The sequence below is a fragment of the Diabrotica undecimpunctata genome, chromosome 3 (assembly GCF_040954645.1).
Source record: "Diabrotica undecimpunctata isolate CICGRU chromosome 3, icDiaUnde3, whole genome shotgun sequence".
NCBI classification, from domain to species: Eukaryota; Metazoa; Arthropoda; class Insecta; order Coleoptera; family Chrysomelidae; genus Diabrotica; species Diabrotica undecimpunctata.
In genome coordinates this window covers 86,949,744-86,966,888 of record NC_092805.1, presented here as the reverse complement: position 1 = coordinate 86,966,888, position 17,145 = coordinate 86,949,744, and the positions used below count along the sequence as shown (strand labels likewise).

The 17,145-nt window shown below is 33.4% G+C and overlaps 1 long non-coding RNA gene and 2 pseudogenes across 1 annotated transcript in view; 1 reads left to right on the top strand and 2 right to left on the bottom strand.

Annotated features, from left to right (window-relative positions):
* The window catches only part of LOC140435726 (uncharacterized), a 39,662-nt gene that overhangs the window by 11,265 nt on the left and 11,252 nt on the right, over positions 1-17,145 (top strand). The gene's annotated exons all lie outside the window — the stretch shown is intronic.
* Positions 10,369-10,468, bottom strand: LOC140437953 (U6 spliceosomal RNA; annotated as a pseudogene).
* On the bottom strand, positions 16,307-16,406 carry LOC140437952 (U6 spliceosomal RNA; annotated as a pseudogene).

Here is a 17,145-nt window from a genome sequence, read left to right as displayed (position 1 = left end):
GAGTTTTTTTCCTTTAAATCGTTAGGAACATTAGTCTATGCTTTCTGTACTATCGGTTTTGACCTCCTTATAGTAAGGTGGGGGAGATAATAAGTTTTGAGATCGTTATTGATATAACTTTTAATAACTTCTTGGTTATGTTGAACTTAGGTTTTTGTATCTGTTTCTGCAGTTTTCTAGAACTTACTAGTATGTGTCCTCAATATAATTGTGTATAGACAGAAAATATTTTTTATCAAGCAAAATAGCATCTTAATATAAAAATAATATTGTAGATCTAATTCCTCGCACCCAACTCTCTCTCTCCAAGAGCGCTACAACCCAAATCTAGCCTTGACCTCCTCCAAACTATGCCTCAAACCTTGCCGGTCCTGCGCCGATCTTCTCCATCTTTTCCGTGGCCTTCCTTTTGGTATTGCGCCCTGAATTTTAGTATCAAGGACTCTTTTTGGCAATTTTTCGGTATCCATTTTAACTACATGACCAATCCATCGAAATCTTTGAATTCTGATATCGGTGCCTCTTTGAACAGTTAGTAGAGTTCATGTTTGTATCTGGATCTTCATACTCAGTTTTCTTTAATATGTTCAAATATCTTCTTTAGGACTTTTCTTTCGAAGATTTCCAGCTTTCGTTTTGTGTCTTCTGACATCACCCATGTCTCACATCATAACATACTATTGGTCTGATAATAGTTTTATAGACCCTGATTTTCGATCCCCAGTGTGTGTTTTTGGAGCGGAACACATGCGCGAGTCAAAAGTAAGCTTTATTTCCCTTTAGTATTCTTCTTTGAGTTTCTGGTTCTTCTGTTCCATCCGTGTTTAATGCAACTCGCATATATGTGAAACTTTCTACAGTTTCAATATCGTTCTCTAATTCAGCTGTGCGTCTGTTTCTCCTAGGTCTTCTTCGTAAGGCAACACATACTACGGAGAGGGTGGAGCCCCGCGATGCTTCGTGCAACGCGCCACCCTCAAATGGTGTCGGACTCGTAGGGGTCAGTGGCTAGCTAAAGGTTATATGCCGAAGGGCCAGGTGGACCTTGCTCCCGCTGATGTTTTATATATAGGAGGTACACGTATTACTTCATGTAGAAAATCCGAGAGTCTATGCTGAAGACCTAATAAAAATAGTGATGAAATAAAAATGTTATAAGACATAAGGGGTATAAAACATAATAGTTCACAATACTAGAGAACAAAACGTTAAAGAAACTGAAAGTGATGATTAAAGGAAACCAAATTGATTGGTATGGTAATCCAGAATGATTTAATGAAAAATTTAAATAAAATATAAGTACAGAGAATGTTTTGTGGATCTTCGTCAATAAAGAAGACATCATAAGAAGAATGTTTGAGTTATTAACAATTATCGTAATATATACAGAAACAATTAACATTTACATTAGTAAATACCTAGAAAAACGACACCCATTAATTAACGATTAAAGATTAATATCATTTTAATACCATTTTTAACATTAAATTACGTAAAAACTAATGACCCCTAAGTGTTCACTGCGTGCTATGACGAAACTTTATCTCTATATTTTGTAAATAAGGGGGTACCCACCCAGAGATAACCAGAATGTTACATTTGGATTTTCAAATTTTTATTTTGGTACGAAGTCTAATTATTTGTGAGTAATGTGACGAAATTGTTGTTATTTGTTGCTTATAGATTGTAGATTCTTTAATTATTTTGTCTACCATGGGTAGTTTCTAGGATTAAGATCTCAAAGTTCAAATATAAGAATTGGACATATCGTAAAACATAATAATAATAATGGACAAAGTTGCTTATATAAAACTGTGTTGAAACTGGGGCACAGTTATATTTAGTTTTAGATTATTTGAGTGTTTAATTTCGTTTTAATTTATAATTTAGACGTTAAATTGCTCTCTTACGACTTAAATGATTTTTGAACCTGTATTGTCAATTGAGCAGTCACATTATTATCCTAATAATCTTTATCTATAGCTTGGCATGTTTACTGTAAATTTCGCTGAATTTTCCTTCATAAACTCTTGTGCTGCCTCTGTCCTGGTGCCTTTCTACACCCTTCGCGAAACTTACTTTGCACGCATGTGTCAATCATTGTATATTTGCAATTCCGGTTCATAATTCTTCTCCGGTAGTAGTCTCGATGCTCTGATACCCAGTCTAATGTCAACCTGTTATGACTTCCAACCGGAGTAAGAATATTCAAACAATGCCATACAATCTCTGAGTGAACTTGTATGGAGTTTAGTGCCTTGGCCTAAGGCTGCTTGTCAGCGCAGATCACAACTGTATTATCCCCTAGCCGTGTTATTAAATTCATTCGGTACAGCTGTGTAAAGAGGCCAATTTCCTCCTGAAATACTGCCGCGTATGTTCCAAAACTCATCCGAATTTCTGTCTGTCGTCTCGTACAAATTTTAGCTATTGAACCATACAATATTCTATTCTTTTTAACTTTTTAAATGTGTGAATTCCACTTCAGCTTGTAGTCGAGTATTTGGGTTGACTGGAAATCTCCACTCCCCTTAACAGTGGTGGAAATAGTGTTCTGTATACTTTAGTGTTCTTCTGCTGGTAAATGTAACAGATGCTCACGTTCAGACCAATAGTGTACCTGCTTAAGGCTCGCTTGCTGCAAGATTGTTTTGGCAAAATGTCTCTTGATTGTTAGGTTGTCTTTATATCCAAGGTAGCAAAAACAGTCCCTAGACAGCTTCCTTAATAGGTCTTTCACCAGTATAGCCTTCAGCAGTGGAGATAGTACTCCAAATGTGAGCAACCACTTCCTTCCCTTTCCTCAATGGTGGCTTCCCCTTATCAGTATACAATACTCCTATTAATAAATGAGTTACCAACGAAGAAGTACTACATAGAATGGGTAAAGAGCGCGAACTAGTCATAACCATAAAACGTCGCAAACTAGAATACCTGGGCCATATAATGCGCAATGAACAACGATACAACCTACTTCGGACCATACTTCAAGGTAAAGTGCATGGGAAAAGAGGTCCAGGACGAAGAAGAATATCCTGGCTGCATAACCTGCGAAAATGGTTTAACTTAACCACTACCGTTTTTTTCAGGGCAGCAGTCAACAAAGTCAGAATAGCCATCTTAGTGTTCAACATCCGTAACGGATAGGCACCATAATAAGAAAAGATATAAAAAATGTAAAAAAAAATTCACTTGTAATGTAAAAAGTTTTAAATAATAATTTAAAATTTTTTTAAATCATTCATTAATTCATTGCTAATCAATTTTATTTAGACTAAATACAGTTCTCAATATAACGAAACTGGAAGGAAATTAGAAAATATTTTCGTCTCTCAACCATTTTTTTATGTTTGTTTTACGAAAAAGTGAACATGTCTGAACCTTTCAGTAGTGTGCATAACAATAATTGACACAATACATTATATAAATATAGGTTATAAATTGACAACATTCGTTGTATTGATTATCGTTATATTAAGGTTACACTGTGTATACATATTAATATTTCCTGTCATGTTTTTAATTTTCGCCGAGAATCAAGAGTATAATGGTTGTGATAAATCATAATTTTTCTTCACAAACTCACTCAATTAATTTTTTATTCTCCATTATTAACAAAAGCTACGAAACAAGTGGCCGACTGACTGTCCTTTTCACACCAAACCGGCAGTCCGGTCTATTCAAGATTAAGTCACAGTCTTGATCGCTGGCTGAGCGACTGGACAAGCAGAAATCTTGACTGTACCGTGACTGTGACTGTACTATGGCCTTACGTAGGAATTACCTCATTGGAAAATCATAGAAGAAATTTTGACTGTACCGTCTCTGTGATGCGAATGTTGTTCTGAATCAACCTTAAAGATTGGATCCACAGTCACAGTCAAGATTTCTTCTGTGATTTTCTGAGAAAGCGAAATAATAGCGTATCATATACATAGAACGCAAACTGTGGATGACTCAAACTTGGACGCGAGAATGCCGTGCTACCGCTCATAAGCAACAATTTATAGGTAATTGTAGTAACAGCCTCCAACGAATGCTTTCAACGATTCTAACTAACTTTTCTAGTTTATACATTCAAAGCAATAAATCGTTGTTATGATCGTCTTAAGAAATCTTTTGGAACGATAAAAAATACAAGTGAGTGACTTATAGCTACAGTTACATATTAAAAGGTAATAAAGATATTTTACAACCGACTAATAAAATCTTTTAACGAGAAATATATATGCAGGTGTTAGATCAGGTTAATGCAGGTATTAGATCAGGTTAATGCAGGTGTCAAGCGTCGGTTCAAATTACTTGTTTTTTATTTAGCTTGACTCAAATTAACTAACTCTAGAGTTCGCATTTTGGGTATTATGTAAATGGGAAAAGCTTGAGGAAAAAGATACGGTAAATGATTTGTGGGAAGCCAGCAGTAAACTTGTGGTGCAAGTGTGAGAGAAAGTGCGAAAGTGTGAAAGAAAGAGAGAAGAAAGCTAGAAAGAGGTATAACAGGTCTAAAAGACAGGAAGATAAGGATATATACAAGGTAGCAAAAAGGGAAGCAAAGTGCGCTGTAGCTACTGCTAATGAAAGATGGTCTGCATAGTTGTATGAAGATTTGGAAATACACGAGGGGATGAAATAGTTATTGCTAAAGAAAGGGACAAGTCATCAAATGCTGTTAAGAAGCGATGTTGAAATAAAGCAAAGCTGGGATCCCAAATGAGAGATGAGGTTGTCAAGTTGTTAAATAGGATGAAGATGGGTAAGGCAACAGACAGTAGAGGAACAACTTGATTAGCGAAAGAGCCGAGGTAACTATAGTCTCAAAAAAGATTCAAGAACAAAGACTGCAATGGTTTGGTCATATCAGACGTAGAAATGGAAACTATGTGGGATGAAGTATAGATCTGTTAGAAGTTGATGGAAGTAGAGGTAGAGGAAAACCGATGGAAGGACTGTGTGGCAGAGGACTTAAGAGAGAAAGGTTTAGATTGGCAAGTCCAGTTGGACAGAAATGGTTGGCGACGAAGAGTAAGGAACAGCGACCCCTGAAAAGGGAAAAGCTGAGGAAGAAGTAAATAAAAAAAGTCGAATTAATGCAAGTGTGGATACAAATTATTTCTTTTATGTAGACGGATCGGCTGCAATAGATATGAAATGTTCTCTGAGGTAATAAAATTGAGAGATTTATGAGGTAAATGACAGTTAACGAAAATCTTGACCTTTTTTGCGGAAAAAGGAAATATACAGAGGCGTATTTATTAAAGAAATATGTTTTCTCGATATGATATAAGGCTGTAACAGCGTTAATTTATAAAAACAGTCATAGATGAGAAAAGAAGAGTGGGTTGACTAATTAAAAAATGGTTAGATGAAGCTGAAAAAGAAAGAAAAAGTGTTTAAACTCGTGTGTGATAACGTAGAAAATTTTTTTTTTATGTTTTTATTAACAAAAATCTTCTTGATAAATAATTATATCAAATTAATAAATCACAAATAATAATTTGAATGCTCATAACCCATTATGTTATTAAAATATTATTTTTACCTTAAATAAAGAACCATATCAAGGTGACAAGACGTTAATAAAACAAAAACTAAAACGAGGAAGTTTGTTAAGGAACAATATTGACATTTACAATGCTTAACAGGACGACTTCCTTATTGTAAGATGTACATTTTCCGGTTTTAAGATACTTTTATATCCCCATTTAAATAATCTTGTTTTTATTTGCCATATACAAGTAAATAATTGATTTGTTCCGAATATATTGACAGTCAATAATTTGATATTATTATAATAAAGTAATTCCAAGCTTGGAAATTCATAAAAAGTATTAGAAAAGCAAGAAAAGATGAGGGAAATATAAACCTGATTCAAAATAAAAAGTGGGAAAAATATTACGAAACGCTGTTAACAGAAAGTAGGCACGAATTTATGGAAAGACCTGACCATATCTCAATGACAGAAAACTCAGAGGTGCATAAGATAAACAAAGAAGAACTGAAAAAAGAATTGAAACAAATGAAAAATGGAAAAACACCCGGGCCTGGAGACATTCCCATCGAGTTGGTGAAACATGGACTGGATGCTCTTTTGGAAAGCTTAGTGAATATTTTTAATAAATGCTTAATTGAAGGCCAAACGATTCCAGACGATTGGAATTTGGCCCACATTAGCCCCATTTATAAAAAAAGAGACAGAAAAGAATGCGGAAATTATAGAGGCATTAGCGTAACTAGCTCGCTGGGAAGGTTATATGGTCGTATATTGAAAAGAAGAATAGAAGAGGAGTATAAAGAAATTGAAGAACAAAGCGGCTTCAGAGCAGGAAGATCGTGCGTGGACAACACATTTACCCTTCAACAAGTAATTGAAAAACGAACAGCTCGAAACCTCCCTACGCATCTGGTATTTATAGATCTAGAGAACGCTTATGATACAGTTCCTTTAAAACTCTTATTTAGTGTCTTGACGAAAACGGACCTGAGTAAAACATATCTAAAAGCAATACTGAACATCTATAAATGTCCTCAAAGCACTGTAAAAACAGGAAATACTTTCTTAAGGGTATTTACAGTAACGAAAGGCTTGAGACAAGGATGTTGTCTTTCCCCCACCCTATTCAAAATATATATCCAAGAAGCACTGCACCAGTGGAGACAAAAATGTGCGGGAATGGGGTTGAAGCTTAACAACCATTATCTGACAACGCGGTTCTTTGCAGATGATCAAGTACTAATTGCAAGCTGTGAAGAAGATGCAGATTATATGCTTAGAAAGCTCAAAGATAAATACGAAAAATGGGGGATGAGTATGAATATGTCTAAAACAGAATATATGCGAATAGGCAGTGACGACGAAGACCCGGATTTGGAAATTAGACAAATGAAAAGGTGCCACGAATACAAATATTTGGGATTTGGGTATTATCTGCAGTAAAGGAACAACGGAACGAGATATAGGCTATAGAGTGCAACAAGGCAGGAAGAGTGTTTAAATTCTGAATTCGATACTTTGGTCCAACAAAGCTACTATGAGAAATAAAATGACTATCTACAAAGTAATTGTAGAGCCCATTCTTACATATGGAGCAGAATGTTGGCAAATGACAGTAAAAGGAAAGAAAAAAGTTGACACGGTTGAAATGGACTACCTGAGAAGAGCTTGCCGTATATCTAGAGTAAAACGTATACCTAATTCTGAAATTAGAAGAAAAACAGATAGAGTACATACAACGTCTGAAAGAATAGAAACTAGACAGTTAATATGGTATGGACACGTACAGAGGATGGACGACAACAGATGGCCAAAAAGAGCTATGGAATACAATCCAAGTAATAGAAGGAAACGAGGAAGACCAGCCAAGTCTTGGATACAAGGTGTTATGGAAACCATGAAAGACAGAGCCATTGATGAAGACACCTGGAGAGATAAAAAAATATGGCGATCGAAATGCGGGAAGCGACAGAAGCTGTAGGATCCCCGCTTATATATATATATATATATATATATATATATATATATATATATATATATAATAAAGTAATTGTATAACAGTATAACAGTCTATTTGTGATCTAACAGAAACTTTTTAGACTTTAATACTGTTATACTATTACTTTATTATATATATATATATATATATATATATATATATATATATATATATATATATATATATATATATATATATATATATATATATATATATATAATAGTAATAGTATAACAGTATAACAGTCTATTTGTGATCTAACAGAAACTTTATAGACTTTAATACTGAACTTCCTCTTATTCACAGTACCTATAAAATATATTTATCTTCTTCTTGTATCATTCGCCCTTCGCATTGCAACTTTAATTTTACAGTATATTCGAGCATATACATATACACGACGAGACAAAATAAGAAATGAAGATGTTAGAGAAGAACTGGGCATAGAATCTGTACTACACGCTATTGAAACACAACAAATAAAATGGTTTGGTCATCTGTGCCGAATGAGCGACAACCGACCCGTTAAGCAAGTCTGGAAGGCTAAAGTGAAAAAGTTTAAAACCAGAAGCAGACCACGGAAAACCTGGGATGACGAAGTAGGGCAGATTTTGAAAAGTAGGGGAATTAAATGGCCAGAAGCTCAAAATAAAAAGAATGGAGAAAATTCGTGCACAGAATAGAATAAAAAAAAAATTCTGTATTTTCATTGGATTTGAGATGTAATGTATATCGGTAACCTGTATTTGTATTTACCTCACACCTTAGGATAGAGAGGTGTTCGATTATATATATATATATATATATATATATATATATATATATATATATATATATATATATATATATATATATATATATATATATATATATATATATATATTGTTGTACTGTTGAATGTCCATAAGCAATAAAAAACCGATATACAAATTTTATTACTTAAATAAAAATTAAAATTATTGATATTTCATAAAGACACGGGCATATAAATTTTCAAACATCCTGTATAAGACAAAATATGTATTTTAAGTTGTTCGAAGAATTGTTCATTAGGCCTCAGAGACAAGACTTTCAAATATTATCGATAAGAAATTTAAATAAGTCCGTTATTGTGGAATGGATTTACCCGGAATAAAAGTGTATATAGAAAGTGTTTAAACAATAGACGGGATTTGCGGTGGTTTTTCTCCCCGAAAGATTATATCGGTAAAAGTTTATTAACAAAAGACATTGAATTGAGAAACAGTCATTAAAAAAAAAAAAAGAATTATAAAAAGAGCTTAGTTATAACACATATTAAAAATCAATGTAAAATAACATTTGGGTCCATGATAGAAAACAACTTCTCATATATTTAAAGTTAGTATATTGCAAATATTACAGGATTGATTGTTATATAAAATTTCATTAAAATAAAGGACATCTCACATATAGTTCAGTTGAAATTCTATGTATTTTATTCAGGTCATATTACCTATCCCAATTAGGATGCCAATTGGAAAATATTTTGAATCCACGATCAAAGGTAAATAGTACAAGTTAAATAGCCTGAGATTGTAATTAATTAATGCTGATTTATTGTGATTAATTGGAGATTAGATCATTTAATAAATATAGACAGGAATTTTCTAAATAAGCAATATAATACAATTTAAATAGCATAACAATATATATATATATATATATATATATATATATATATATATATATATATATATATATATATATAATATATTCGAGCATATACATATAATACAACACTGTAATACAGACTGACTGCAGCAATACAGTCGCGTTCCTCCAGTGCAACAGAGAAAACTGACGCAAATTAGTCCCTGCATCTCTGTCTAATGGGTCGGGTTTATCGATCACGTGACCTCGTTGATCATTTAGGTCACGTGGTTGATAAATCTGTCAAGTTAGAAAGAGATACAGGGACTGCTTTGCCTCAGTTTTTTCTGTCGCACTGAGGGGACGGGCTGGTATTGCAACGATAATTCTATTTTGTATTATATGTCTATGTATACAAGTAATAAAAATATTAACCCAAAATTCTTTAAAATCCATTTTCTTCATACCATTACACAATACAATGTAAAAAAACCCCTAATTGATATGCTTATTACTTCAATCTGGTCAAACCAATCAACGTGCAGTTCTTTTTTTTTAACTTAAATTATTAAAAAGTAGTCGTTTAAACTGTTACATTTAAATAATTGCATAATGTTTGAATAGAGTCTAGCTTACTTACAGTAATAATATTAACACTTTACACTCATTGTTTTTCACTTCACCAACTCGTTTTCAAAAGTTGTCTTTTTTCTCGATCTGCATTGTCCAGGAGTTGGATTACCTCGACATTCACTCATCGACAGAGCTGTGCTCCAGATGTCCATACTCGTCTAAATGTTTGTTTATAGGTCAGTAGTTTATTATAGATGGATAGTTTAGAATTTTTTCTTAGCTGGCAATGGAATTTTGTAAATTTGCTATTTAATCTAACACAGTTTCTTGACTAAAAGTGATCCCAGGTATTTAGCAGAATCTGTTACATAATTATATCTCTTATTCTATTATGGTATAATAATACCGTGTATTTTATTGATAATGTTTACATGTGCCGATTTGGTTCCATTTGGATGTCTTCCATTTTTTTGGGCAATGTTTTATTTTATCTACATGGTGCATACATATTACATTTGATTACACATTTGTAAAGGAAGTTAAAAATTCCGAAACTTTTGAAGACATTAAAAAAGATAACCAAGTTTTCTGGAATATTCGTAATACTCGTCTTCGATTACTTTTCTTTTATATAAAAGAGTAGGTTGTTATGATTAAGTTAAGACGTAGTCGATTTATTCTCATTATTTATTTAAAAAATGTGGAACGTTTAATTATTTTGCGTGTCGTTGTTGTGCGGAGATCATCTTCTCTGTGTCATTCCAATTTTAGTCTAGCATACCCCCGAAGCGGGCCTTTATTATAACCGTTTTCGACTTCTCTTTTTTACAAAAGTGCTTCATCTGTTGAGAAACAAAAATGTGCGTACCTCTAACAAATTTTTTATTATTATAAATTGATTATTGCAATTTAGCGAAAAAATACCTTTTTGTAACGAGATAATAATAAGACAAAAGCAGAATTATTAATAATAGAAGTTTTTATAGTCTCACGACTTTCAGTATGTATATATATATATATATATATATATATATATATATATATATATATATATATATATATATATATATATATATATATATATATATATATTACAGGATCCAACTTGAAAATACAATACATTTTGGAGACGGCTATCGCCGTATTCCCGTTCTCCTCCGCCAATCCTCCCGGTCCAAGGCATGCTCCCTAGGTAATATGAGGTGTCGACTCTTATATTGCAATAAAGCTCTGAGAACTGTCCACCCGTTTCCCAACGAAAGGGTTGGTGGTTCTGGAAACAGAACTTGGCTCTGCCAGAGAATCCTAGGCTCACATCCTCGAAGACATATATGTCGCCTAACCACCGAGTATATGGCGTACAATGGATGATCGTTATATAGCAGCGGAGAGAGGGTGAAATGCGAGTTTCTGGCTTTTTAAAACTGGAACATGTCGATTAAGATAAGAAACCTCAACAGAAAATCCTGGTCCTCCCTATTTGGGGGTTGAAGCGATTGGCCAGTCTATAGGTTACAATAATTGACAATTTATAGGTTACCATAATTGATTTATTTGTGTGATATTTACATTTGATAATTTTACCATACTTGATTTATTTGATTGATTTTGACATTTGATATTTTACCATTTGATTTATTTGTGGGATATTGAAATTTGATACTCGTACTCAAGAGTTATTATATTTGAACAAGAAAAGTCCCGTTTGTTGCAACAGACCAGTAGAATTTTATATTTGGCGGGGATAAAAACATAATAAATGCCAAACACAAGAAACAAGAGCAAAGAGAACAAAAAACAAGAAGATAAATCAGAACAGGAAGAATATTCAGACCAGGAAGACGTATTAGACACAACAGTAATGGAGACAGAAAAACAAGAATCGGGAATAGAAAAATTAATACAGATGATGCAACTCCAATCACAGAAGATGGATGAATCACAACAAAGAACGGAACAAAAATTGGACAATTTGGAAGAAAACCAAAGAAAAATGGAACAAAAAATGGAAACGCGTATGGACAAATATGAAAACGAAATAAAAGTCTGTTTAGAAAGAAGTAGGGAAGAAACAGAGAGGAAACTAGAATTGCAGAGAGAAGAAAGCGAAACTAAAATGAAGGATATTCAGAGTATGCAAGAAAGGGAATTAGAACAGATAGAAATAAAATTTGAAAATGCGCTACAAGAAGACCGGTAAGAAACGGAAAGGAGATTTAAACAAATTGCAGAGATGGAGATAAGAGGAGTAGAAAGAAAGGAAGTCCTCGTACATAGCACAGAAGACGTAAAAGTACGATTTGGCGGGGATATAAGGAAACTACACCCAGTGCCTTTTATAAATAACCTAAAGGAAAAAGTCAAATACATAGGACCTTTTGCAACAGCAAAGGAAACCATCAGAAACCATCTCAAAGAAGAGGCAAATCTTTGGTTTGTCAGCAAGGAAGAAGAATTTGACAATTGGCAAGATTTTGAGAGAAGATTCTTAAATTATTTCTGGGGAAAAATCCAGCAACTACAAGTAAATAAAGAGTTACAAAATGGAAAATACCATGAGAGGATGGGCGTATCAGAAAAGATGTACGCATTACAACTCTATAATAATGCAAAACATTTGCAATATAATTATTCATCAGAACAATTGGTAGAGTTGATATCGCGACACTTTGAAGATACCTTGGAAGACCACATAAATCTCCAAAATTACAAGGACATTGACAGCTTATGTCAATTTTTGCAAATGAGAGAATCACGTAGGCATGAAAGAAGAGAAAGAAGACCGCAAGAAAATTATAGACAAAAAGAAATTACTTTAATAAAATTGTTAAAGAAAGGGACAAAATGGAATTGGAAAGAAGAACAGGAGGAAGCTTTCAAAATATTGAAACAAGAATTTGCTAAAGGAACGAAAATATATCACCCTATTTACAATTTGCCGTTTATACTCCGTACGGATGCGTCGATACAGAAATTTGCAGGAGTGTTGTCGCAAATACAAAACGGCCAAGAGGTTCCGATATGTTTTATATCTCGAGTGACTAAAACACATGAGAGAAAATACAGTGTCACCGAGTTGGAATTCGCCAGTGTACTATTTTGCGTAAACAAATTAAGGTTTTACTTATTGGGAGCTAAATTCACCATCGAAACGGATCATGCAGCATTGATACACATCATGAAGAATCGATTGGTAAATAACAGAATACACAGAGGCATTCTGCTCTTACAAGAGTATGATTTCCAATTTCGATACATCAAAGGGAAAGACAACATAATAGCTGACGCTTTAACACGGGACGAAGATACAGGAAAAAAGGAGACAATTACATTACATGTGGGATTGAATATATTGACACAAGACGAAGGGATATTTTCGTTAAATGAGATAAGGACCGACCAGGAAGGCCTAGAAGAAAGAGAAAAGAGAAGAGCAGAGCTAGAAAACGAGATATTTTTTAAGAGAATAGACGGAAAGGAATTATATTTAGTAACACCGACATTGGCAGAAAGAATCATAAAGAAACTACACGAGGAAAATGGACATATTGGCAGTAGAAAGGTATGGCTTGTGTTTAGGGAAAACTACATCAGTCGACAAGATTACCGCATTGCAAAAGAGATCACACAGAAATGCGAAGTATGCCAGAAATACAAGAGCAGGAATTTTAAAAACGAAAATATTGCAAAGAGCATTGTATCCCGGAACAACCTGGACATTATAGCCATCGACATGTTAAGCGATCTAATTGTGACCACGCAAAGGAACAAGCATATTCTGGTGATGGTGGATGTGTTCTCAAAATACGTGAAATTATATAGTTGCCGCACCACAAAAGGGGAAGAAATATTGAGAAAAATAGACAATTTCATCGCTACGGTAGGAACCCCAAGAAAAATTTTACTAGACAATGCAACGTACTTCCGAAATGATCGTTTCAAGGGACAGCTTAGAGAACGGGGAATCGAGACGAACTTTGTAAGCATCAGGCATCCCCAAAGTAATCCTTCTGAGCGATTTATACAAGAGGTAACGAAATTTCTTCGCATTGCAACGGATGGTCAACATCGGCGATGGGACAGAAAATTGGGAGAAATAGAGATGTACCTAAATTCCATGCCAAGTACAGTAACGAAAGAAACACCGGAATACATCATGAAAGGCGTCATGCCGATAAGACCGTGGGAAGATCCAGAACAAAGAGAGTATCGACAGGGTATAGAAACGGTTCAGAGGAGATTAAGAAGAAGCAATGAGAAATACATCCAGAGACAGGGTCATAATAGGAAACGAAGACCAGTAACTTTCCAAAAGGGTGACAAAGTAATGGTAAGAGCATTAAGAGTGTCAAATCTTCAGAGCGGTATTTGCGCAAAATTGATGCCTGTTTTCGAAGGGCCATACATAGTAAACAACGAAGATGGAGTAAACAGCTATGAGTTGAAACATATGGATTCTGAAAAGATCAGAGGTATTTATAATATCCATGATGTATATAAATATCACGAATGAAGATTTAAATTTGTATAAAGTAGATAGTAGGATAGGATAATACGTAGCATAAGTACAGCTAGCATACAGGAAGTGCGTTTTAGTTTGCCTCGAGAAAATTTAGTTGCATAGATTGATAAATTTGATCGATTACAAAGGCGGGGATTTGTTGTACTTTTGAATGTCCATAAGCAATAAAAAACCGATATACAAATTTTATTACTTAAATAAAAATTAAATTATTGATATTTCATAAAGACACGGGCATATAAATTTTCAAACATCCTGTATAAGACAAAATATGTATTTTAAGTTGTTCGAAGAATTGTTCATTAGGCCTCAGAGACAAGACTTTCAAATATTATCGATAAGAAATTTAAATAAGTCGGTTATTGTGGAATGGATTTACCCGGAATAAAAGTGTATATAGAAAGTGTTTAAACAATAGACGGGATTTGCGGTGGTTTTTCTCCCCGAAAGATTATATCGGTAAAAGTTTATTAACAAAAGACATTGAATTGAGAAACAGTCATTAAAAAAAAAAGAATTATAAAAAGAGCTTAGTTATAACACATATTAAAAATCAATGTAAAATAACATTTGGGTCCATGATAGAAAACAACTTCTCATATATTTAAAGTTAGTATATTGCAAATATTACAGGATTGATTGTTATATAAAATTTCATTAAAATAAAGGACATCTCACATATAGTTCAGTTGAAATTCTATGTATTTTATTCAGGTCATATTACCTATCCCAATTAGGATGCCAATTGGAAAATATTTTGAATCCACGATCAAAGGTAAATAGTACAAGTTAAATAGCCTGAGATTGTAATTAATTAATGCTGATTTATTGTGATTAATTGGAGATTAGATCATTTAATAAATATAGACAGGAATTTTCTAAATAAGCAATATAATACAATTTAAATAGCATAACAATATATATATATATATATATATATATATATATATATATATATATAATATATTCGAGCATATACATATAATACAACACTGTAATACAGACTGACTGCAGCAATACAGTCGCGTTCCTCCAGTGCAACAGAGAAAACTGACGCAAATTAGTCCCTGCATCTCTGTCTAATGGGTCGGGTTTATCGATCACGTGACCTCGTTGATCATTTAGGTCACGTGGTTGATAAATCTGTGAAGTTAGAAAGAGATACAGGGACTGCTTTGCCTCAGTTTTTTCTGTCGCACTGAGGGGACGGGCTGGTATTGCAACGATAATTCTATTTTGTATTATATGTCTATGTATACAAGTAATAAAAATATTAACCCAAAATTCTTTAAAATCCATTTTCTTCATACCATTACACAATACAATGTAAAAAAACCCCTAATTGATATGCTTATTACTTCAATCTGGTCAAACCAATCAACGTGCAGTTCTTTTTTTTTAACTTAAATTATTAAAAAGTAGTCGTTTAAACTGTTACATTTAAATAATTGCATAATGTTTGAATAGAGTCTAGCTTACTTACAGTAATAATATTAACACTTTACACTCATTGTTTTTCACTTCACCAACTCGTTTTCAAAAGTTGTCTTTTTTCTCGATCTGCATTGTCCAGGAGTTGGATTACCTCGACATTCACTCATCGACAGAGCTGTGCTCCAGATGTCCATACTCGTCTAAATGTTTGTTTATAGGTCAGTAGTTTATTATAGATGGATAGTTTAGAATTTTTTCTTAGCTGGCAATGGAATTTTGTAAATTTGCTATTTAATCTAACACAGTTTCTTGACTAAAAGTGATCCCAGGTATTTAGCAGAATCTGTTACATAATTATATCTCTTATTCTATTATGGTATAATAATACCGTGTATTTTATTGATAATGTTTACATGTGCCGATTTGGTTCCATTTGGATGTCTTCCATTTTTTTGGGCAATGTTTTATTTTATCTACATGGTGCATACATATTACATTTGATTACACATTTGTAAAGGAAGTTAAGAATTCCGAAACTTTTGAAGACATTAAAAAAGATAACCAAGTTTTCTGGAATATTCGTAATACTCGTCTTCGATTACTTTTCTTTTATATAAAAGAGTAGGTTGTTATGATTAAGTTAAGACGTAGTCGATTTATTCTCATTATTTATTTAAAAAATGTGGAACGTTTAATTATTTTGCGTGTCGTTGTTGTGCGGAGATCATCTTCTCTGTGTCATTCCAATTTTAGTCTAGCATACCCCCGAAGCGGGCCTTTATTATAACCGTTTTCGACTTCTCTTTTTTACAAAAGTGCTTCATCTGTTGAGAAACAAAAATGTGCGTACCTCTAACAAATTTTTTATTATTATAAATTGATTATTGCAATTTAGCGAAAAAATACCTTTTTGTAACGAGATAATAATAAGACAAAAGCAGAATTATTAATAATAGAAGTTTTTATAGTCTCACGACTTTCAGTATGTATATATATATATATATATATATATATATATATATATATATATATATATATATATATATATATATATATATATTACAGGATCCAACTTGAAAATACAATACATTTTGGAGACGGCTATCGCCGTATTCCCGTTCTCCTCCGCCAATCCTCCCGGTCCAAGGCATGCTCCCTAGGTAATATGAGGTGTCGACTCTTATATTGCAATAAAGCTCTGAGAACTGTCCACCCGTTTCCCAACGAAAGGGTTGGTGGTTCTGGAAACAGAACTTGGCTCTGCCAGAGAATCCTAGGCTCACATCCTCGAAGACATATATGTCGCCTAACCACCGAGTATATGGCGTACAATGGATGATCGTTATATAGCAGCGGAGAGAGGGTGAAATGCGAGTTTCTGGCTCCTTAAAACTGGAACATGTTGATTAAGATAAGAAACCTCAACAGAAAATCCTGGTCCTCCCTATTTGGGGGTTGAAGCGATTGGCCAGTCTCTCATCATCTGGAAAAAACTCTTTTGACTAAAAATTCTAA